The sequence below is a fragment of the Cetorhinus maximus genome, chromosome 31, assembly GCF_964194155.1.
Source record: "Cetorhinus maximus chromosome 31, sCetMax3.hap1.1, whole genome shotgun sequence".
Classification (NCBI taxonomy): Eukaryota; Metazoa; Chordata; class Chondrichthyes; order Lamniformes; family Cetorhinidae; genus Cetorhinus; species Cetorhinus maximus.
Window position 1 is genome coordinate 10,746,611 of NC_135909.1, and position 23,121 is coordinate 10,769,731.

The window sequence follows — 23,121 nt, forward strand, 5'->3', positions numbered from 1 at the left end:
CTCCACCATTCAGTAAGGTCATGGTTGATCTGATTGTAACCTCAACTCCACGTTCCTGCCTCCCCTCGGTAACCTCTCACCCATTTGCTTTCAAGAGTCTACCCCTGCTTTAAAAGTATTAAGAGACTCCGCTTCCACCCTCTTTTGAGGAAGAGAGTTCCAAAGACTCAAGAACCTCAGCAAGAATAAAAAGTCTCCTCATCTCTGTCTTAAATGGACGACCCGTTATTTTTAAACTGTGACCGTGAGTTGTAGATTCTCCTCCAAGAGGAAACATCCTGTCCACATTTGCCGTGTCAAGACACATCAGGACCCCCTTAAGATAATGTTATGGAGGCGCGGGATCAAATCCCACCACCGCTGCCGGTGACATATAATTTTAAAAAATCTTGAAAGTCACATTGATAAAAACCCATCTGGCTCACGCACTCTCCTCCTCCGTTTGAACGAATAGACATTCCTGAGACTTGGGCTCACTGCCGGACTAACTTAGTGCAAACAAAAACAGAAAATGCTGGAAAAACTCAGGAGGTCTAACAGCATCTGTGGAGAGAAAGACAGAGTTTACGTTTCATGTCTATATGACTCTTAAACGTTAACCCTGTCTTTCTCTCCATAGATGCGGTTAGACCTGCTGAGTTTTTTCAGCATTTTCTATTTTTCTTTCAGATTTCCAGCATCTGCACTATTTTACTCTTATCTCACTGTGTTGTTGGTGCTTGTGGAACTGGTGTCTCTGCTCTCTGTGAGTGATACTGTACTTACTGTGTGAGAAGGAGCTGGCTGCACTTCTCCTTTTGTCACCGAATCACTACTTTGATTCTGCTGCTTTCAAATGTTTGCCTGTCGGAAGAAAAAGGTATTTTTAATAATCCAAAGAGAGAGGAGGTAGCAAATACAAAATAGACCAACGCATTTGTTTCAATTAATAGTCATTGCAAAAAAACAGAAAATTAAAAGCAGTGACACAAGCAGGGTCTGGTCTGAAGGGCAATTCGGGATAGGCAACAGATTCTGGCCTTGTCAGCGACTCCTACATCCCGTGAACAAATAAAAATATAAGTAGATCCTGAGAGTGGGAAGTAGTAATTTGACCTGTGCAGAACTCCCTGCTCTGTCACTCAGTCCCATTCATGGAGCAGTGGAATGTTTATGGATGGCAGGAAATTGTTGTAAAATAATCCAAATCCTTGGTCTGCAGTAGCCGGCTGCTGCAGGACAGTCGTGGAATCAGACACTGACTCTGTTCAGAGTGGAAGAGAGAGAGAGAGAGTGGAAGCAAATCATCCTCTATCCCGAAGGTCTGAATAATAATAAGAATAATGGAGACATTCAGATACAGAATTAACCCCACTTCCCCTGGCAGTAATGGGGTCCGATAGACACAGAATGATTCCAACATTGACATTCAGTAACACTGCCTGAAACAGAATTAATCTCACCCTCACATATAGTACCAGGCATTGACCCATAAGAAGAAATCCTACTCTCACAAATTGTTCCAGAGACAGAGATGCAGAATGAATCCTACACTCACAAACACTATCTGTGATGGACATATACAGAACAAATCTTGCTCACGTCTACTAACAGAGTTCTCAGGATGTATCGCACAATCACATTCACTCCTAGAAGGTAACAGATACAGTCAAGAATTGATGACTTTTTTCCAGTTGTGGCTTAACCAGATTTTAACACAAGAAGAGGGAACATCTGAACACAACATGGAACACGTTAATATAACAGGGAACATCGAGGACCCAGGAAGAAAATATTTTCCCAACAAAAAACATCTTCACTGAGCAACAGAGAACATATTTACAGTATAGGAGCATCTTGAGACAACAGAGAACATGTTTACACAGCTGGCAACACGTCTGCACGACAGGGAGGCACGTTACACAACAGTGAAGATCTCTCAACAGCAGAGTGCACAGTTACACAACAGGGAGCACACTTTACGCAACAGGGGCACAGTCACACAACGGAGAACACAGTTAAAAAACAGAGGACACAGTTACACAGTAGAGGGCGGAGTTACATAACAGAGAGCACAGCTCCACAACAGAGGGCACAGTTAAACAACAGAGGGCACAGTAACACAGCAGACAGCACAGTTACACAAGGGATATCACAATTACACAACAGAGAGCACAGATAAACAACAGTGGGCACAGTTTCACAATTGAGGTCGGAGTTACAGAACAGAGAGCACAGTTACACAAGAGAGCACAGTTGCACAACAGAGGGCAGACTTACACAGCAGAGGGCACAGTAACACAGCAGAGAGCACAGTTGCACAACAGAGAACACAGTCTCGCCAACAAAGAGCAAAGTTATTCAACAGAGAGCACAGTTATACAACAGGGTGCGCATACACAAAACAGAATGCACAGTTACAAAAAAAGGGCACAGGTCCACAACAGAGATCACCGTTACACAACAGGGTGCACAGAGACACAACAGGGTGCACAGTTACACAGCAGGACTCATTATTACAAACCGGGGACATCTCTGACAAACGGAATGGTTTGGACAAATGATCAGTTTCTCCACCTCAGTGTCTTGCTAATTTGCTCGGCATCGTTCTCTGTCATCTTGTGTATCCTGGCAGCCTCTTGCTGCCTTTTTTTCTGTGTTTTTTTTGTCTTTTTCTGGTGTTGCAAAGTGGAATTGTGCAGCCAAGGTGATCCTCCCAACACATCGCTCAAAAGCACAAAGCAAGTGACTATTTATCTCCCTAATACACAAAGTAACATTCATCCACAGCTGACAATGTGTAGCAGAGTGGCGCAGCGGAAGCGTGCTGGGCCCATAACCCAGAGGTCGATGGATCGAAACCATCCTCTGCTATTTATACTCCCACAAATTTATCTAATTTTTCTTTACAGTTTGCAGGTCTTAACATTGGAATCTCGCTTCCTGTAAACACTTCAGTTTGCAACAAATATCCCAAATTGTTTTTATTTACACGAGGACACGAGCTGCAATTGCTGCAAACACACACCAGCCGAGACCAGCCCATTTCTCGCAACGAGCTGGCACAGTCTGAATATTCTTCTCTCGTTCACTATCACTCCATCATTACCTGAATAAGAAATTTCTAAGATGGAAAAATATCGTGAAGTTGATATTTATTAGGTGCAGTATGTCCGATCTAAATGACACCCTGCAGTAATTCATCATTTTAATTTGGACAACAGCTTCCTTCACTGCGACATGTACCATCGAGGACGAGAGAATCATCATAGTGAAGACAGCATCATGTCAAAGGCAGTTAATCAATATTAGGGCAGATATCACAGTTCCTGCTTAATTACTGGTTTAAAACGTGGAATTCAGTTCCAAATTCACCATGAAGTTTCCTTCCTTGGGCCTTGCGTCAGACACCTATTATACTGAAATCACCTTTGAGTGCCTCTGATTGTTTCCTTTAGCCGTTTAGTAGCTGTTCACATTTTAATCTGTTCAGCTTCCTGCTCATTCTGCCCTTACCGACCTTACTTAAGGTGAAAATTATTACATTTCTGTGACCATTCCCTGCCTCTAACATATTGTGGTCACTCGTTGCCAGATGCTCATTTACTTTCAGAATATTAACTCTCTCTCGTTAGTTATTAATAAATCTAATATAATTTTTTTCTCTTGTGGTTTCCAAATCTGGGTGGATGGCAGGAGAGGTTAAAAGACAAAAGAGTTGATGGTGCAAGGTTAAGGTACATGTTCAAGTAACAAAACCAAAGATGTGTCTAAAGGAGGTGTGAATGATGGGATGATGAACAGCTGCCATCCAAAAGCATAAACAAGATAAAAATGTGAATATCCAATGGAAAAGATACATAATGGGGATTGAGTTTACATTCTCAACTTGTTGGACTCAATGTTGAGACTGGAAGGTTTTAACGTGCTCAATTTAAAGATGAGACACGGTTCCTCAAGTTTACACTGAGATTCATTAGAACACTGCAGGATACCAAGGACAGAAACGTCAGTGTAAGAACAAGATGTAAAATTAAAATCACAGGAGATCGTAAACTCAGTGTCGTATTTGCTGACCGAGCAGATGTTCATCAAAGCAATCACTGAAACTGTCTAACATCGATCAGACCACCATTGTGAACAGTGAATACGGGGTGCCAAATTGAAGAAAGTACACATAAATCACTGTTTCAGCTGGAATGAGTGTTTTGGTAAGGACAGGTAATATTCCATACCAACACTGCTAATTTACCTTCCTTTTTTCTCAACTGGTTATCTCTCCTATCTGTGATTGACAGGGCCCTCAAGCATTTCTGTTCCATTTCGCGAGCTCTGCTCTCACCAATTTGCTCTCTCCCAGAACGCTTTTAGGCTTCCTTTGTCCTCACCCTCCTCCCCAACATCTTCCACATTGAATGGATCATCCCTTGTCATTTCTTTGTCAGGCAGCGAGTTGTTGTGGTCTTGAATGCTCTGCCGAAAATGGTGGTGCATGCCGATTAAAAATAAACTTTCAAGAGTAAACACAGGAGGGACAATGTTTTAAGGCTATTGTAAAGGAGAATGGGAGTGGGGCTGATTTTCTTTAAAAGAGCTTGCACAGAAACTATTAACACAAAAGCTTCCTCCCGCGTTAGAGTTTATAATGAAATGGCCGATAACGCTTCCCAGAATGCTCTGGGAGATATTAAACGGCCTATCTCTCCCAGAAGGACCGCAGTGCGCAGGCGCAAACATGTCTGTCACCGGAAATCCTGTCTACGCCGAGCATGAGCCGTTCAGCTCGAGCGTGGTTGAGCGGAGCGTCACCAACACCGAGTCTCAGCGGCTCTCAGAGCCCGAATTAGAGCCGCTGGGTCCCCTGCTCTTCCTGATATATATTGTTGACCTACTCCTTGGTGTATGGGGCACCATTTCAAAATTTGCGGATGACATGAAACTTGGAGGTATTGTGAACTGTGAGGAGGATAGTGTTAAACTTCAAAAGGACAGAAGCATATTGGTGAAATGGGCCGATAAGTTCGACCTCAGAATGACCCGGGGCCGGCCCTGGGGAGCATGCACACTCTCAATGCCGGGGAAGTCAGTGCATTAAATAGAGCGGTTTCTGGGATGCAGGGAATTGTGGGAACTGCAGTCACCATGGGCAGATGTTAGTAAGTGTTTTATTGCAGGTTGATTGTCAGTGACCCGAAATATGAACTCCTTTTCTTTCTCCACAGATGCTGTCTGATGTGCTGTGTATTTCTAGCATTTTCTCTCTTTATTTCAGGTTGCCACTATCCACATGATGTTTTCAGTGAATTGTTGCAGGTGTTGCTCACAAAACCAAGGTCAGAAACACAAACTGACAAATGAAGAATGCTTTTGAATCAGAATGGATGTTGCACGTGGAAGCCGTTCCTCGCTTACTTTGAAGGTATGTTCTTGTTGGCTGATTTAGAACTGGAGAGTAGAGAGAGAAGGTGATGGGTTTAACCGCGAGCACTTTTGAGAACAGTAGGGCCCAAGCATTTCTGACATAAGGTCATTAACTGTTTCCTGTACAGTAACAGAGACGGACAGGGAGTTGATTTCACATTCACATGTAATAGCAGAGAGTCACCGACAGTGTTAATTCCACCCACACTCATATTGTAAGAGATATTGACGGAGAGTTAATTCATCTTATCATAGAATGATTACAGCACAGAAGGAGGCCATTCTGCCCATTATGTCTATGCTGGCCTTCTGAAGGAGCAAATCACCTCATGCCACTTCACTGCCTTTTCTACATAGCCCTGCACATTTTTCCTTTTTGGATAATAATCCAATTCTCTGTTGAATTCCTTGATTGAACCGGCCTCTACTACATTCTCAGGCACTTCTCTGATCCACATACTGCATGACAAGATTTTTCCTCATGCTGCCATTGCTTATTTTGCCAATTAGCTTAAATCTGCGTCCATTGGTCCTCTACATTTCCATCAATGGGAATAGAAGTCTCCCTGTCTGCTTTGCCACACTCGTAACAACAAAGAATGACAGAAAATTAATTCCACATACATACAGTAATGCATATCAAACTCACTTACAGTGATAGACTCTAACAGAGAGTTAATTTCACACTCAGATCCGGTAACAGACATTGACAGGAAGGCAATTCCACAATCACACACAGCACCCAAGACTGTTAGAAATTAATTTCACACTCACTCACAGTAACTGAGACTGGCAGAGAGTGAATACCACACTCACAGCATAATTGAGGCTGACAGGTACAGAATTAATTCCGCATTCACGTACAGCAACAGAGGTTGACATGTAAGGTACGAATTCCAAACCCACAGACAGTACCAGAGACAAAATGATAGAGATTCAATTCTTCACTCACATGACAGAGACTCAGAGTTAATATCGTACTTATATACAGTAACATAGATTGACAGATGATGAGTGTGGAATTTACTTTTTTGAAGTAGCAGAGCCTGAAAAGGAGTTATTTCTATGGCCTGATACAGTAACCGAGACTGACAGATACAGAATCAATTCCACGTTCTGATACAGTGACAGAAACTGACAGAGTTAATTCTATATTCACCTACAATAACAGATTATCATCCAAAGAGTGAATTTCACACTCATGTACAGTAACTGACATGATTGTGTAAAAAGCTAAATCCACACTTGCACACATGACAGAGATTGAAAGTTAAGGTTAACAATATAGGAAGGATCTGAATGCATTGGAGAGAGTGCAGAAGAGGTTTATGAGAATGGTTCCAGGGATGAGACACGTCAGTTATGAGGAAAGATTGGAGAAGTTTGGACTGCATTCCTTGGAGAGGAGAAGGCTAAGAGGAGACTTGATAAAAGCTTTCAAAGTCATGAGGTTTGTGGACGGAGTAGATATAGAGATACTGTTCTCGCTTGTAAACGGATCGAGAACCAGAGGGCATGGTTTTAAAGTGTTTTACAAAAGAAGCAGCGAGCCATTAGGTTTTGGAATGCACTGCCTGGAATTGTGGTGGAGGCAGGTTCAACTGAGTCATTCAAGAGGGCATTGAATGATTATTTGAATAGAAACAATGGGCAGGGTTATGGCGCAAAGGCAGGAGATTGGCACTAAGTTAAAATGCTCAGAGAGCCGGTGCAGGCACGATGGGTCAAATGGCCTCTTCTATAGCGTAACGATTCTGTGAATTCACACTCACAATAACAGAGACTGACTGATAGAGAGTTAATTCCACACACTCAGTAACAGAAGCTAACAGATTGTTTGTTTATTCCTCAATCATACACTTTAACACAGACAGACTAATATGACTAATTTCTCTCAGTCTCTGTTGTTGTAAGTTAATCCCTCACTGAAATATTAATGGAAATTGGCAGGTTCTTAACTGGACTCCCAGATGTCATAACAAAGACTGGAAAAGAGAATTCCACACTCACAGTAACTGAGACTGACCGATAGAGAGGTAATTCCACATTCACATACAGTAACAGAGACTGACGTGTTAATTCCATATTCTCAGACAGCTATAGACTGACAAAGATTGAATTCCACACTCATATACAGTTTCATAGGCAGTTCGAGAGTTAGTTCCACTCTCATAACCGTAAAAGAGACTGACAGAGATTTAAATTACACATTCACATTCAGTGAGTGATGGACAGAGAATCAATTCCACCCTCACATGCAGATCAGACTGAATTAATTCCACACTGAAATACAGCCAAAGAGACTGACAGACAGAGGGTTAATTCCACACTGACAAATTAAAAATATAAGAAAGAGAAACAGGAGGCCATTCAGCCCATCAGGCCAGCTTTACCATTCCAGAAGACCATAGCTGATCTGATTGTGGCCTCAAACCCATTTTCCCACCTGCCCTATAACCCTTGACTCTCCTGTAGATGAAAAATTCTGTCTAACTCGGCATGAATATATGTAATGACCCAGCCTCCACTGCTCTCTGAGGTGGAGAATTACAAAGATTAAGGACGTTCTGAGAGAAGAAATTCCTTCTCATCTTTGTCTTAAAAGGGAGATGTTTATTTTTAAACTGTGGCCCCTGGTTCTAGTTTCTCCACAAATGGAAACACTCCTCTCAACATCTACCCTGTCAAACCCCCTCAGAATCTTATTTGTTTGAATGAGATCACCTCTCATTCTTCGAAACTCCTATGTGGTTCAGCCCAACCTGCTTAAACATTCCTCATAAGACAATTCCTTCATCTCTGGAATCAGTTTAGTCAAACTTCTCTGCCCCCTATGCAATTATATCCCCCTTTAAATAAAGAGACTACGACATAACACAGTACTCTCGGTGTAGTCTCACCAATGCTGTGTAGCTGTAGCAAGACTTCCCCACTTTGATACTCCCCCCCCCCCCCCCCCCCCCCCCCCCCCCGGGAATAAAGGCCAACATTCCATTTCCCTTCCTAATTACTCGCTGCAGCTGCACATTAACTTCTTGTGATTCATGTACAAGGAGATCTTGATCCCTCTGTACTGCAACATTCTGCAGTCTCTCTCCACAGTATCGAAGGAGGCCATTCAGCCTATCGAGTCTGCACTGGCTCTCTGAAAGAGCATTCTGCCTCATCCCATTCTCCTCCCTTGTCCCCGTAACCTTGCACATTCTTTCCTTTCAGGTAGCAGTCCAATTCCCTTTTGAATATCTCAAATAAACCTGCCTCCACCACCCTTTGAGGAAGTTTGTTCCAGACTCCAGCCACCCTCTAGGTGAAAAAAGTTTACATTTTAAGTTAAACGTCATGAGTCTATCTCATATCACATTTACTCCTTTTGCCAATTATTTTGAGTCTGTGCCTTCTGGTTCTTAATGTTTTATTGAGTGAGAACAATTTCTCATTATTTACTCTGTCCATACCCCTCAAGATCTTGAATACATCTATTAAGTCTCCTTTCAGCCTTCTTTTCTCCAGGGAAAACAGTCCCGACCTCTCCAATCTATCCTCGTAGCTACAGTTCTTTATCTTGGAATCATTCTCGTGAATCTCCTCTGTACTCTCTCCAATGCCTTCACATCCTTCTTTAAGTATGCCACCCAGAACTGGACCCAGTACTCCAAATGAAGCCTAAAAAGCGACCTATACAAGTTCAACATGACCTCCTTATTCTTCACAGTGATGGAATCTTGTACTCAGTGCCCCTGTTAATAAAGCCTAACATTCTATATGCTTTATTACCTGCTCCCTCAACATGCTCCACCATCTTCAATGACCTATGTACATATACAATTCGGTCCCTCTGTTCCTGCACCTCCTTTAGAGGCTCTGCCTTTATTTGATACAGACTCACTATATTTTTCCTACTGAAATTAATCACCTGACACTTCTCTGCATTGAACTTCAGCTGCCACTTGCCTGCCCAATCCAGCAACATGTCTATGTCCTTTTGAAGTTCAAGACTATCCCATTCACAGTTTACAATGTTTCCAATCTTCCGATCATCTGCAAATTTTGAGATTTCTTATCTCCCTGCACACCACAGTCTAGGCCATTAATATATATATCATTTGAATAATGTTTTGTTTTTCTATTCTTCCCATCAAATTTTCCCACATTGTATTCCATCTGCCAAATGTTTGCCCACTGATTTAACCTTTCTATATCCTCTTGCAGACACTTTCTGTACCCCTCACAACCTGCTTTCCCACCAATCTCTGTATTGTCTGAAAATGTGGTGATGCTCTCTCCATTCATCTGAGTGATTAATATAAATTGTAAATAGCTGAGAACCCAGCACTGATTCCTGTGACACTCTACTGGTTACAGTTTGCTAACTTGAAAGTGTACCCACTTCCATAGGATAACAGAGATTGACGGACGGAGAGTTAATGACACTCACATTATTATAGATTGACAGAGAGCAAATTCCACACTCAGCCAGTAACAGAGATTCACAGTGTGTTAATGCCACACTAAAAGTATTGGAGACTAAAGGATAGAGAATTAATTCACACTCACATAAAGTAACAGAGACTGTCAAAGAGAGAGTTAATTCTATATTCAATTACTCTCAACGAATGAAAGAAATGCTGCACTCACATACAGTTAATTCTGTTAATACAGTTAACTGCTGACAGTTAATTCCACTCTCACATGCAATAACAGAGATGAACAGAGAATTAATGCCCCACTTACATACAGTAATGTAGAATACCAGATACAGAATTAATTCTGCCCTCTCACACTAATGAAGATGGACAGAGAGGTAATTCCACACTGAAACTCAGGAACAAATACTGACAGATGAGAGTTAATTGTGCACTCACACACAGTAATGGAGATGAGGGAGAGTTACTTCCACATTGGCATACAGCAATAGAGGCTGACAGATACTGAATTAATTCCACACTCTTACAGACTAATGTTTAATGATAGGTAGAAAGTTATCATAATTCTGCCCTGAAACATAGCAACAGAGACTGACAGATAGAGAGTTAATTGTGCAAATTGACTGATATTGGGGATTAATTAATTCCACATTCACATAACGTAACAGAGATGGTCAGAGAGAGAGTTAATTCCACACTCTCATTCAATAGCAGTGACCTGGTTCACACTTGAAGAATTCATCTGACATGCATCATACGGCCTCTTCATTATTTCATCATATTTTCTATCTTCCTCATTATCCAAGGAGCCCTGGCTTTGGTTCCCCTCCCTTTCCCCCTATTGGAAAGTACCTAGTCTGTACCTGAAACATCTCCTCCTGAAAGATCACCCATTGTTCTGTTACAGTTTTTCCTGTCAGTCTCTGGTTCCATTTTACCCTGGCTAAATCCCCTCTCCTCCCATTGAAATTCGCTCCCTTCCAATCACTCTTACCCAAGGGTTCACCCACAGACACTTGGTTCACGCGGCCAACCTTGGCCCACCTCCTTCCCCAGCACCAGATCCAGCAATGCCTCCTTCCTAACTGGACTGAGAACATTCTGGTCGAGGAAGTTCTCCTAAACACATTTCCGAAATCCCCAGATATCACCGCTCTATAGTTCTTATACATCTCTGTGATTTCCCTGCGTATTTGCTTCTCTATCTCGCCACACCTCCATTTTTTTCCTTCTCTCTCTTTTCTGAGCACTTTGTAGGCTTGAATATGAACCTGATCCTCACCATTTTTAAACCACGTTTTCATCATTGCCCCCACATCATTTTCCCACATGGCTCTTTGTGCTTCTAGCTCACCAGCTTTATTCACCAGACTTTGTGCGATCACGCATATACATTGTAAACCTGTCCTTGTATTCCTCTTAGATTCCTTCTTCATCTACTCCTATCTTATATGGTTCTACTTCCTTCTCTAGTTATTGCTCTTTTCTACTTCTTTATAGTGGTGCCCACCCCCTGCCAGTTCAGTTCAAACCCTCCCCAACCTCACAAGTGACCCTCCTCACGAGGGCATTGGTCCCAGCCTTGTCATGGTGCAACCTGTTCCTTTGGAATAGGTGTTTCCTGTCCCAGATCTGGTCCCAATGTCCCAAGAATCTGAAGCTCCCCCCACCACCTCCTGCACTGGCCTGAAGCCATGTATTGATGCTGCCTATTTATTTCTACTCTCGTTATCACGTGGCACTGGCAGTAATCCTGAGATTACCCCCTTCTAGTGCTACATTTTAACTCCCTCCCCAGCTGCTGAAATTCTGACTGAGGGACCTCAATACCTGACCCCCCTGTATTATTGACACTGACGTGTACAACAACCTCTGGCTCACTCCCTTCCCCCTGCAGAATAATCTGCACCCTCCCCGTGATGTCCTTTACTCTGGCACCAAGGAGCGAACACATCATGCGGGACTCACAATGATGGTTACAGAAATGTCTGTCTGTCCCCCTGACTATGAAATCTCCAATAATGACTGCATTTCTACTCTTTGCTGTTCCCTCCTGTGCAGTTTCTTGCCCATTGATGCCATGGTCTGGACTGCACTCCTTCAGGGTGTCACCATTCCCAGCAGTCTCCAATGCTGAATACCGGTTTGACAGTGAGAACAGTGACTACGGGAGAGTGAGGTTAAAACAGCGAGACTTCGGGAGAGAGAGCTTAACACAGACAGACTTTGGGAGGGAGAGGTTAAAACAATGAGGATTCGGGACAGAGGTTAAAACAGTGAGGATTCGGGACAGAGGTTAAAACAGTGAGGATTCGGGACAGAGAGGTTAAAATGGCAAACTTTGGGACAGAGAGGTTAAAACACAGACCCTTCCGGAGGGAGAGGTTAAACAAGCAAGACTTCGGGAGAGAGAGGGTGAAAGCAGCGAGACTCAAGTGGGATTAAGGGTAAAATAAAAGCAAGAGTCCATATTCTATTTAGTTAAGTTATGCCTGGGGAGCTCAGTGCTGTGATTTGCACATCCTGTGCTATGTGGGAAATCCTAGACTCTCCCGGCGGTCTGGATGACCATGTGTGCAGGAGGTGCCTCCGACTGGAGGAACTCGAGCTCCTGGTTTTGCAGCTTGAGCGGCAGATGGGGGCATTACGGTGCATCCATGAGGCTCAGAGGCTCGTGAATAGCACGTTTCAGGACGTGGTCACCCTGCAGCTGAAGGAGGTGCAGGCAGAGAGGGAATGGGTGACCACCAGACGGAAGAAGGGGACCAGGCAGGTAGTGAGGGAATCCCCGAGTGCACCACACTTGCAAACTGTTTTTCGGTCATGGAAAACGGTGAGAGTGACGGTTCCTCTGAGGAGGCCAACCAGGGCCAAGGCCATGGAACTGTGGGTGATCTAGCTGCTCAGTGGGGGAGGACAGAGGCAATAGTGGGAAGGGAGTCATTAGTGAGGGGAATAAACAGGCGCTTCTGTGGCAATAGGCGTAACTCCTGGTTGGTATGTTGCATCCCAGGTAACAGGGTTAAGGATGTCACGGAACAGCTGCAGGGCATTCTGAAGGGGGAGGGTTAACAGCCAGAGGTCGTGGTCCATGTTGGGACCAATAACATAGGAAGAAAGAGAAATGAGGGCCTTCAAGCAGACTTTAGGGAATTAGGTAGGAAATTGAAAAGCAAGACTTCAAAGGTGGTAATCTGCAGATTACTCCCAGTGCCACACAGGAGTGAGTATAGGAGCAGAAGGATAGAGCAGATGAATGTGTGGCTGGAGAGATGGTGCAGGTGGGAGGGCTTTAGATTCCTGGGGCATTGGGACTGTTTCTGGGGTAGTTGGGACCTGTACAAGTTGGACAGGTTACATCTGAACAGGAGCAGGAGCAGCATCCTCACGGGGAGGTTTGCTAATGCTGTTGGGGTGGATTAAACTAAATTGTCAGGGGGTGGGATCCTGAAAAGTGGTTCAGAGGGGAGAGAAGCTGAAATGGAATTAGAAGTTAAAACACTAGTAAGTGAGTCTGGAAGGCAGAGGAAACATAGGCTGGTTAAGAAAGATGTGAGTTTAGCAAGGCTAAGTGGAATGCATTTTCATGCATGGAACCTGAGGAATAAGACAGACGAGCTGAGGGCACAAATTGGCATGTGAGAGTATGATATAGCTATGACCGAGACTGAGCTAAAAGATGTGCAGGATTGGCAGCTCAACATTCCTGGTTATAGGGTAATCAGACATGATAGCGGGGTGCGGGTGAATAGAAGAGGAAGGGGGTAGCAATATTGATCAAGGAATCAATTATAGCAGTGAGGAGGGATCAAATGAAGCCATATGGGTAGAAGTAAAAAACACAGAAAGGGCAAACAAGCTGTTGGGTGAGATAGGGAGAGTTAGAGGATTAAATATGTAATCAAATTTCAGAGATGTGTAAGAATAATAAGGCAGCAATAGTCGGGGATTTTAACTACCCAAATATAACTGGGATATTTTCAATATGCAAGGTAGGGAGGGAGCAAAATTCTTATGTTGCATCCAGGAGAGCATTTTTAGCCATTGCATAGAAAGCCCAACAAGGGAGCAGGCAGTTCTGGACCTAATAGTTGGAATGCGCCAGGGCTGGTGGAAGGCACATCAGTAGGGGAACATTTTGGAGATAGTGACCATAACTCAGTTAGATTCAGGATAGTTATGGAAAAGGATAAGGTTGGGCCGAGAATAAAAGTTGTAAACTGGGGAAGGGCTAATTTTGCGAAGATGAGATACGATTTGGCCCAAGTGGACTGGGAGCAGCTACTTGCAGATAAAACTGTGTCAGAGCAGTGGGAGGCATTCAAGGAGGAAATAGCGAGAGTACAGGGCAAGTATGTTCCTGTAAAGACAAAGAGGGGGACCAAGTCCAGAGGACCCTGGATGTTAAGGGACATAAATGTTAGGATTAAGGGAAAAAGAGAAGGTTATGACAGATACCGAGGGCTCAATACGGCTGAGTCCTAGAGGAGTATAAAAAGTTCATGGGGAACTTAATAAGGAAATTAGGAAAGCTAAGAAAGTGCATGAGAAAAATTGGTGGGTAGAATGAAGGAAAACCCAAAGGGTTTTTTTAAAAACATAAACAGTAAGAGAATAAGTAGGGAAAGAATAGGCCCAATTAGGGACCATAGAGGTGACCTGTGTGTGGACCCAGAAGACGTGGGTACAGTCCTCAAAGAGTACTTTGCATCGATCTTCACAATGGAAAAGGACAACGCAGATAAAGACATCAGGGTGAAGGACTGTGAAATATTGGAGGAAATTAGCGCACAGAGAGAGAGGAGGTACTCGAGAGTTTAATGGCCTTAAAAATGGATACTCAGCATGCCCACATGAAATGTATACCAGGCTGTGGAAGGAGGTGAGGGAAGCGATGTCAGGGGCCTTGTCAGTTATTTTCAAATCTGCCCTGGCCACAGGGGAGGTGCCAGAGGACTGGGGGATTGGTAACGTTGTCCCATTATTTAAAAAGGGAGGAAGGGATAGATCAGGAAATTACAGGCCTGTCAGTCTAACCTCGGTGGTGGGGAAGTCCTGAGAAAGAACTCTGAGGGACAGAATATATCTGCACTTAGAGAGACTCGGATTAATCAGGGATAGTCAGCATGGATTTGTTAAGGGAAGGTCGTGTTTGATTGAATTTTTTGAGGAGGTAACCAGGAGTGCTGATGAGGATTATGCATTTGATGTGGTCTACATGGACTTTAGCTAGGCTTTTTTTTAAGGTCCCTCGTGACAGAATGGCCAAGAGGATAAGTGCCCATGGGATCCATGGCAGAGTGGCACACATTGGATCCAAAATTGGCTGAGAGGCAGGCAGCAGAGGGTGATGGTAGAGGGATGTTTCTGTGACTGGAAGTTTGTTTCCAGTGGGGTTCCGCAGGGCTCAGTGCTGGGGCCCTTTCTGTTTGTGGTGTACTTAAATGATTTGAACTTAAATGTAGTGGGTACAATCAAGAAGTTAGCTGATGACACGAAAATTGGCCTAGTGGTAAATAGTGAGGAGGATAGCCATAATCTGCAGGAGGATATCAATGGACTGGTCAGGTGGACAGAGCAGTGCCAAATGGAATTCAACCTGAAAAAGTGTGAGGTAATGCACTTGGGGAGGGCTAACAAGGCAAGGGATGACACTGAACTGTTGGACCTTGGAAAGTACTGAAGATGAGAGGAACCTTAGTGTGCAAATCCACAGATCCCTGAAGGTCACAGTGCAGGGTATTTATTACCCATTCCTAATTGCTCTTGCTTACAGGGCATTTCAGAGTCACCCACATTGCTGTGGGTCTGGACCAGGTAAGGATGGCAGGTTTCCTTCCCTAAAGGGCATTAGTGAACCAGATGGGTTTTTACGACGATCGACAATGGTTTCAAGGTCATCATTAGACTTGCCATGATGGGATTCGAACCCGGGTCCCTAAAGCATTACCACTGCGCCACTGCCTACATGCCATTATTAGCTGAGGCATAGAATACAAGAGGTTATGCTGGAACTGTATAAAACACTGTTTCGGCCTCAACTGCATGCAGTTCTGGTCACCACATTATAGGAAGGATGTCATTGCACTGGAGAGGGTCAGAGGAGATTTACCAGGATGCTGCCTGGGCTGGAGGGTCTGATCTATGAGGAAAGATTGGATCGGCTGAGGTTGTTTTCCTTCGAGCAGCAAAAGCTGAGAGGGGACCTGATAGAGGTAAATAAGATTATGAGGGGCATAGATAGGGTCGGTAGGAAGGCCCTTTTTCCATTAGTAGAGGGGTCAATAACCAAGTGGCATAGATTTAAGGTAAGAGGTAGAAGGCTAAGAGGGGAGTTGAGAATATTTTTCACCCAGAGGGTGATGGGAGTCTGGAACTCACTGCCTGAAAGGTGGTTGAGTCAGAAACTCTCATAAATTTAAGAAGTATTTAGATATTCATTTGCGTTGTCGTAGCCTCTAGGGATATGGGCCAAGTGCTGGAAAATGAAATTAGTGTCGTCGGATCTTTGTTTACCCGCGCTTACACGATAGGCCGACTGGCGTCCTTCTGTGCTGTAAACGTCTCTGAGTCAATGAGTGGCACAGACCCCAAAGTCTCCTGCATTTCCTGCCTCTTCCTACTCTTGCGATGGCCGCCCATCTACTACCCTGAACACACTCCCTTTGGGGTGTTTACCACCTGGAGCGTACGATCCAGGAAACTCTCATCCTCCCCGATGCTCCTCAGTGACTCCAGCTGCCCCTCAACTTCGGAAATCCTGAGCTGGAACTCGAGCAGCTGCAGGGACTTCCTACACATGTGGCCCCCAAGGCCTGAGGTTCCCAAATGGGTCAGGAACTGCAAGCAACAGGTCTCAGCTGCCCATCCGTGATCGAAAACAAACCTCTATTCCTTCTTATAGAATCGAATGGGTACCTTGTTTAAACTCTCAAATGTATTTAATATCTCTAGACCTGCTCTGCACTAATACTCTTATTACACTTACACTGACTGTCACACTTACCCTGATTGAAATGTTTAATTTTCCAGCTCCTAGTTTAAATCAAAGCCTAATTTCGAGAAATCTGCAGAAACCAACCAGCTCCCTTCTTTCCCCTGATATCATGCTTTGACTATTTATTATAAACATGGCCGGTTTGCTCCAACCCCTCCCTCACAGCTCTTTATCCCCCCCACCGCTCTCACTCTTCTCTCCTCTCTCTCACTGCTGCTCTCGGGCTGCTCTGCCGCTGCTCTTTATCCACCCTCCAGTCTCACTCAGCTCTCACTCTCACTCACCCTCAGCTCCTCCACAGTCCCAAGTTTCTGACTGTTTAGGAAATTCTTTGATCTTTCTTTACTCCAAGATGGACTCCCCATATTGAACAGCATCAGCCACAGTTTTGTTCACACTGAATCTGTCAATGATCCTTTGAAACTTGCTGCTCCCACCTACACTACTAACCATGTCACCTAACCTAGCGTCATCAGCAAACTTGGATATAGGCTGGAATTTATTCAAATTTAAAAGAGCTCTGGGAATGGGAATAGAACAGCCGCCTGACGTGAGAGAGCATTGGTTCTGCCTAAATCCCTCCACTCTGAAAACAACCGCTCACCTCTACATTATCCTTTCTGCCCCTTATTCAATTTTATATCCATGCTGCCACTGCCCATTTAATCCCACTTTGGAAGTCCAGGCTCACATCATCAAACTCACTCCCCTGGTCAATGTTCTCTGAAACTTCATCAAACACCATTAAGTATTTCAGTCATGATTTTCTGTTCACCAATCTGTACTGCTTGACATTTATCAACCCATGTTCTACGAAGTGACAATGAATTTTATACTGGATTATTGTCTCTAAACATTTCCCCATCACCAGCATTAGACTAACTGGTGTTTTCTGGGTTTATTTCTCTCTGTTTTAAACACAGATGTAACATTAACAACCTTCAGTTCTCTGGCTTCACTCCCATATCCAAGGAAAGATGAAAAGATTGTGGCTTAAGTCTCCACTATTTCCACTTTTCCCTCAGTAATCCAGGATGTATGGCATCTGGATCGGGTGACTTTTCTGCTGTGAGTGCTGCCAACCTTTTAATTGCCTCTTTATCTATTTTCATCCTATCCAGTTTCTCCACCAGCTCCTCCGTTACTGTGACATTAGCAGAATCCTCTTGTTTTGTGCTGACAGATGTAATGTTCTCATTTAGTACCTCAGCCCTATGTGTCCACAGGATCTCCTAACCAGCTGACCCTTTCAGTGACTCTCCGTTTTTTGTTAAAGGTCTGCGTTGTTTTCTCTTGTGTTACCTTCCAATCCTTCCTCATGCACTCACTCTCTGCTGATCTAATTTTCTTTTTATCAGTTCTGTGCTGTACTTCATTTATTGTACTTGTTTCTCTAATGTTTTATGAATCTGGCATTTATCATCAGCCTGCTTTGGAATTTTTACAGAGCATAGGATGCACCTAATCCCCACTCTCAACAAATCCATGTTTTCAAGTCTTCACTCTGCATTTCACTCTCTCTGTGTTTGAACTCACAGGTCACTCAATTTCTTGTTTGCAATCTAATTGTACCACTTTCTTTATCACAAAGTAACTTATTTGTTCTGCAAAAATGTATCAATTCCACTAAGTTCAATAAATCCTGTTCTTAAAAGAATGCTTTATCCGGACAATATTTTGAATGATCCGCTGATTCCCAGATGGTTGGTCTCGGGATCTGAGCTTGGTTTTGGATCATGAACTCAGTTCCTATTGCCCGCACCTCTCCTCAAAATGTTCCTGCAATGTTTTTGTCCTCTCTAACTCTTTGCCTCCTGACCTCCCCTCAATCGCTGCTGAATTCCAGAAATTAAAACACAGAACAGCCCCTTCATATAAACCACTTCGAAATGAAGTCCTTCTTCCCCATTTAACGAGCAATTCGATCGAAGGTTCAGAGATGTTAAAATGATCGTGTTAGAGAGAGGAACTATTTCCGATGTTTGGGAATCCAGGAATTGAGTGGCGGTCGGGTGTGGGATGGTAGGTGGGTGACTAGGGGGTGGGGGAGGTGGAGGGGTAGATGGCGGCAGTGGGACCAGTCAAAAATGCTGAGCTTTCCGGAGGTGAAATTGGAAAACAGTGGAATTCCCCAAGGGGCGGCATCCGAACTATTACTTTTCTTGTTATATACATGACCTGGCCTTGGATATAGGGGACACAGCTGGCAAATTTGCAATGATGAAAAACTTGGCGACGTATTAAATAGAGAGCAGTGTAATGCAGCCTTCAGCAGGACATAAACATGATGACACAGGCAAATAGTTTGAATTTTTAAAAAATTTTGATAATTGTGAAGTGAACTTTTGGAGAAACACACGGAGATGTTGAGGATGGTCGTGTAAGTCCATTAGATGGATAAGAAAGTGTGTTGGATGTTTAACTTCATAAGTAGAGACATAGAATACAATACATGGAAACACCTTCAAGAACAAACCTAATAGAAGTATGTACAATAATGAGGGGCTATGAATTAACAAACAGCGAAACCGTCCCTTGAGCAAGTGGCTCGATTGCCAGAATCGTTGGTTGAAAATAATTGGCCAAAGAAGCAGAGGGTTAATGAGGAGAAATGTCTTCGGACAGAGGGTTGTTAAGATCTGGAATGCACTCTCTGAAAGGCTGGTGCGATGAGATTCTGTAGGAACTTTCAAAAGGCAATTGGATCTGGACTTGAAGATTCCAATTTACAGGGTGATGGGGAACAGCTGGATTCTGGGACCAGATTGACAGCGCTATCAAAGACCGACACAGGCTCGATGGACAGAGAGGCCTCCTGAGCTGAACGGTTTATTGTAACCCCAATTTCCCCGATTAGAGTTGAAACAGCACAGAATGAGGGCACTCGATTCCATATGGGGAACAGTAAAGATTTAAAAAGATGCATCTGGCGGAGATGTAAATCACGGAGTGATTAACAACTGCCGAGGCTAAAACCCACATCTGCGAACAGAATGGAATCAGAATGTTGGCAGTTTTTACAGAGCGATATTGTTGAGCTGAATGTTCACACTGGAAGGCTGTAAAGTTCCTAATTGAAGGATGAGCCACTGTTCCTCGAGCGAACCTTGAGCTTCATCGGAACATTGCAGGAGTCGGAGAACCGAGTGATCAGGGTGAGAGCCAGGTCGCCAGTCATTTCGTTTCACCAGCTTGACTGTGTGGATGACTTGTTTGGACTTTCTGTTAATTTCCCGCACATTCTTGGCTATCAGTTCTGTCGCAGGAAAATGCCACTTCAACACTTTGTCAAAAGTAACCCCATCCCAACTCTGACTGCCCTGAGAAACTGCCACTTCGACATGTGATGACCAGCAATTGAAGTGAGCGCTGCCTAACTTCCCTGACCGTTAATTCCCTCTGAGCATCTTTGCTGAGTCGAATTAAAGTTGACTTTCTGCAACTCCTATAACGCAGTTAAAATATGGTCAAGTAATATGAAGCAGTAACCCTCCTGCCCAACCCACCAACATCTGCCCTCACAACGCGCCCCTCCCCTCACTGCATCCCCACAACTGCCACCCCCCCCCCCCCCCCCCCACCCCCCACTGCCCCCGGCCACCCCACCAGCTCTGCCAGTCTGAATGTTCTTTCAGACAAGATTACAACTCCATGTTGAAATCAGGTTGTGAATATTTTGACCCAATTGGGTTGTGTACAAACGGGGTCACATGGTTTTTATGGCTCTGAAAGAAAACTTGCCTCGAAGACTGTGTTTTAAAAAGTGGGCTTTTTTCTTTCCTTTGAGAAGAGAAGGACCAACTGCTTGAGCAGGAAGACAGGAGCCTTTTGCACTCCAGAGTCAGTCCACAGCTAGAAGTTAGAATTAACTACTCCTGAGATGCTCTACACGCTGGAATACAGTGCTCTTGTTTATTCGATGAGACCGCCTGAAAAGCAGTGCCAGAATCATTGATGTTTTCACGTATCAGTGCTGGGGGAGCGATTGTATAACACTGACCCCATCTCAAGACTCCACACCCTGTCCTTTGCCTTGATACATTGACATTTAAAGATTGGCCAAATTCCCCCCTTTCTGAAGAAGGGTCATAAGGACTCGAAATGTTGACTCTTTTTTTTCTCCCCACAGATGCTGTTAGACCTGCTGAATTTTTCCAGCATTTCCTCTTTTTGTTTGTTTTCCAGCATCCGCTGTGTTTTGCTTTAATTTCCCCTATTTCTCTTTTTTATGTCATGGTTTTCTATTATGAGTGTGTGTCTGTGTGTGTGTGTGTCTGTGTGTGTGTTTGTGAGAGAGGGACAGCGCATGTGTGTATGTGTGTGAGACTTATGGTATCTTGAAAAATTAATTCACATAATTTCATATTCCATACTGTATGTTGATAAGCTTTACTTTTCTATTCGGGAAGAGCTTTTTTATAATAAACAAATGTATTTGTTGTTTATCGAAATAATCCACATTAAATTCCCTTTTCTTTTCGGTAACAGTGGTGAAGGTAAATAATTGGCCATTTTGATGAGTGAATTGAACATTCAATCCAATGTTGTGACCTGTGGAGTAGTGGCACTAGACCCACGGTGCACTCCTCCCATCCCGCACGTAACAGTGTGCTCACTCAGAAACTTAGCTCCAGGTCTCTGTCGATTCCTTCTGTAAAGCAGATGACATATTGGGCTTCCCACTAAACATGTAGAAAACTAAGATCCGATTCCAATATTCGTGACTGAGGAAGACCCCCAGAAACGGCTGCACACAAAGAGCTTACTGAAAGGTCAAATTATGTTGTTTCAGTGAGTCATAGAAGTGACCTTGGAGCAGGTTAAGCAGCATTTCCTGTGTTTCAATGAGAAATTCTGATCTGAATTTAAAAGGAAAGGGTAAATATTTGTAATATTCATGAGATCCGTCCGCCAGATGACTGAGGCGAGCTCATTTCTCGATCTAATCACAGAGAGGTACAGACACACAGAAAAAATAATAAACAAATAGGTTAATTGGATTCCAATTCCGTTCCCCAAAAGCACCACTGAAATGGATCAACAGACGGATTTTTCAGGATTTCTATTCTCAATGACTGACCGAGGAATCAGAAGCTGGGAACATATGAGAGTTACATGGTTGTTAGCATAGTTTAATAGGAGCTGAGTTGACCAGCGCTTGTTCACATGTTTTTCAAAGAAAAATAAGGTGAACCGATCGCTATTCCAGTAACATGGACCAGCGGGTACAGAGCTGCACACGTGCTTTGGAGGAGGGCAACTCTCCCCTACCCTCAGAAGCGGGACTGAGTCTCCACAAAAATTATTCGCAACATCAACTAGTGGACAACACATGCAGACACGGGAGACGATCAAGGGAGCGGACTTGCCGAAACCGAGGACTGAACCAGGGACCTTTAGAGCTTCAGTCTAACGTTCCCCCAACTGAGCTATTTCGGCTGACAGAAGTGCTTTCTTCGAGCCAAAATTGAACCAGAGACCTAAGGGTGTTAGTTTTACAGGCACCTACAATCCTCCGCTTATATTAGAGAACATGATCGTATAATGACAAAGGACAGCCATCACCTCGTTTCAGTTTCCTCCAGGTTTCCAGTTTTTCTTGATAAAGTGGGGGCGCAAAGCCCAATGAAGCATCAGTTCATTGCCATAATCACTCGGCCAATCGCTACACAGGGATTGTCCTACAAACAGCTTTCTTCATCCTTTGAGTGAATTGCTCCCTGAGGTCACTATTTAATGGCTTCACTCTAAGTTTAAGGTAACATCTATTTATTCTGCACTCCCCCACCAGAGGAAATCGTTTCTCTGCATTAAAACCTATTAATCATCTCAATTACCTCAACCAGATAGCGCCTACAGCTTCTCAACTCAGGACTATGTATGCAACACAGCGCGAGCACATCTAACAGCAGATAAGAAAACTGAGTGTGTAGCGCACGTGGTCATGGCTACTTTTGCACCAATTCTGTATCTGGATTATTGGAACCCGCTTGTGATAAACACTGTCACCTTTCACTGTTTAGCAGATGAGTTTCATAGAGCCACGTATGTGATTCCCTCAGTTCCGCTTTTGCACAAAGCTGGGGAAAGGCATCACAGATGTCAGTCTTCAGCTAGCTCCATTCACTCCAAGTGAAATCAAGAAATGGCTGAAGGTATGGGTAACTGCAAAGGCTTTGGGCCCTGACACCATTCCTGCAGCAGTACTGAAAACCTGTGCTCCAGAAATAGTCTTGTTCCTCGCCAAACTGTTCCAGTGCAGCTACAGTTTTATAAAATAATGGTTGGGCCATGAGCAGA

General features: G+C 43.8%; 1 non-coding gene across 1 annotated transcript; it reads left to right on the forward strand.

The window, feature by feature from the left end:
- The first annotated feature begins 2,781 nt into the window (after positions 1–2,781).
- trnam-cau (transfer RNA methionine (anticodon CAU)) lies at positions 2,782–2,853 on the forward strand. The gene has a single exon. It is a non-coding gene; the product is annotated as a tRNA-Met (tRNA).
- Positions 2,854–23,121: the final 20,268 nt, after the last annotated feature.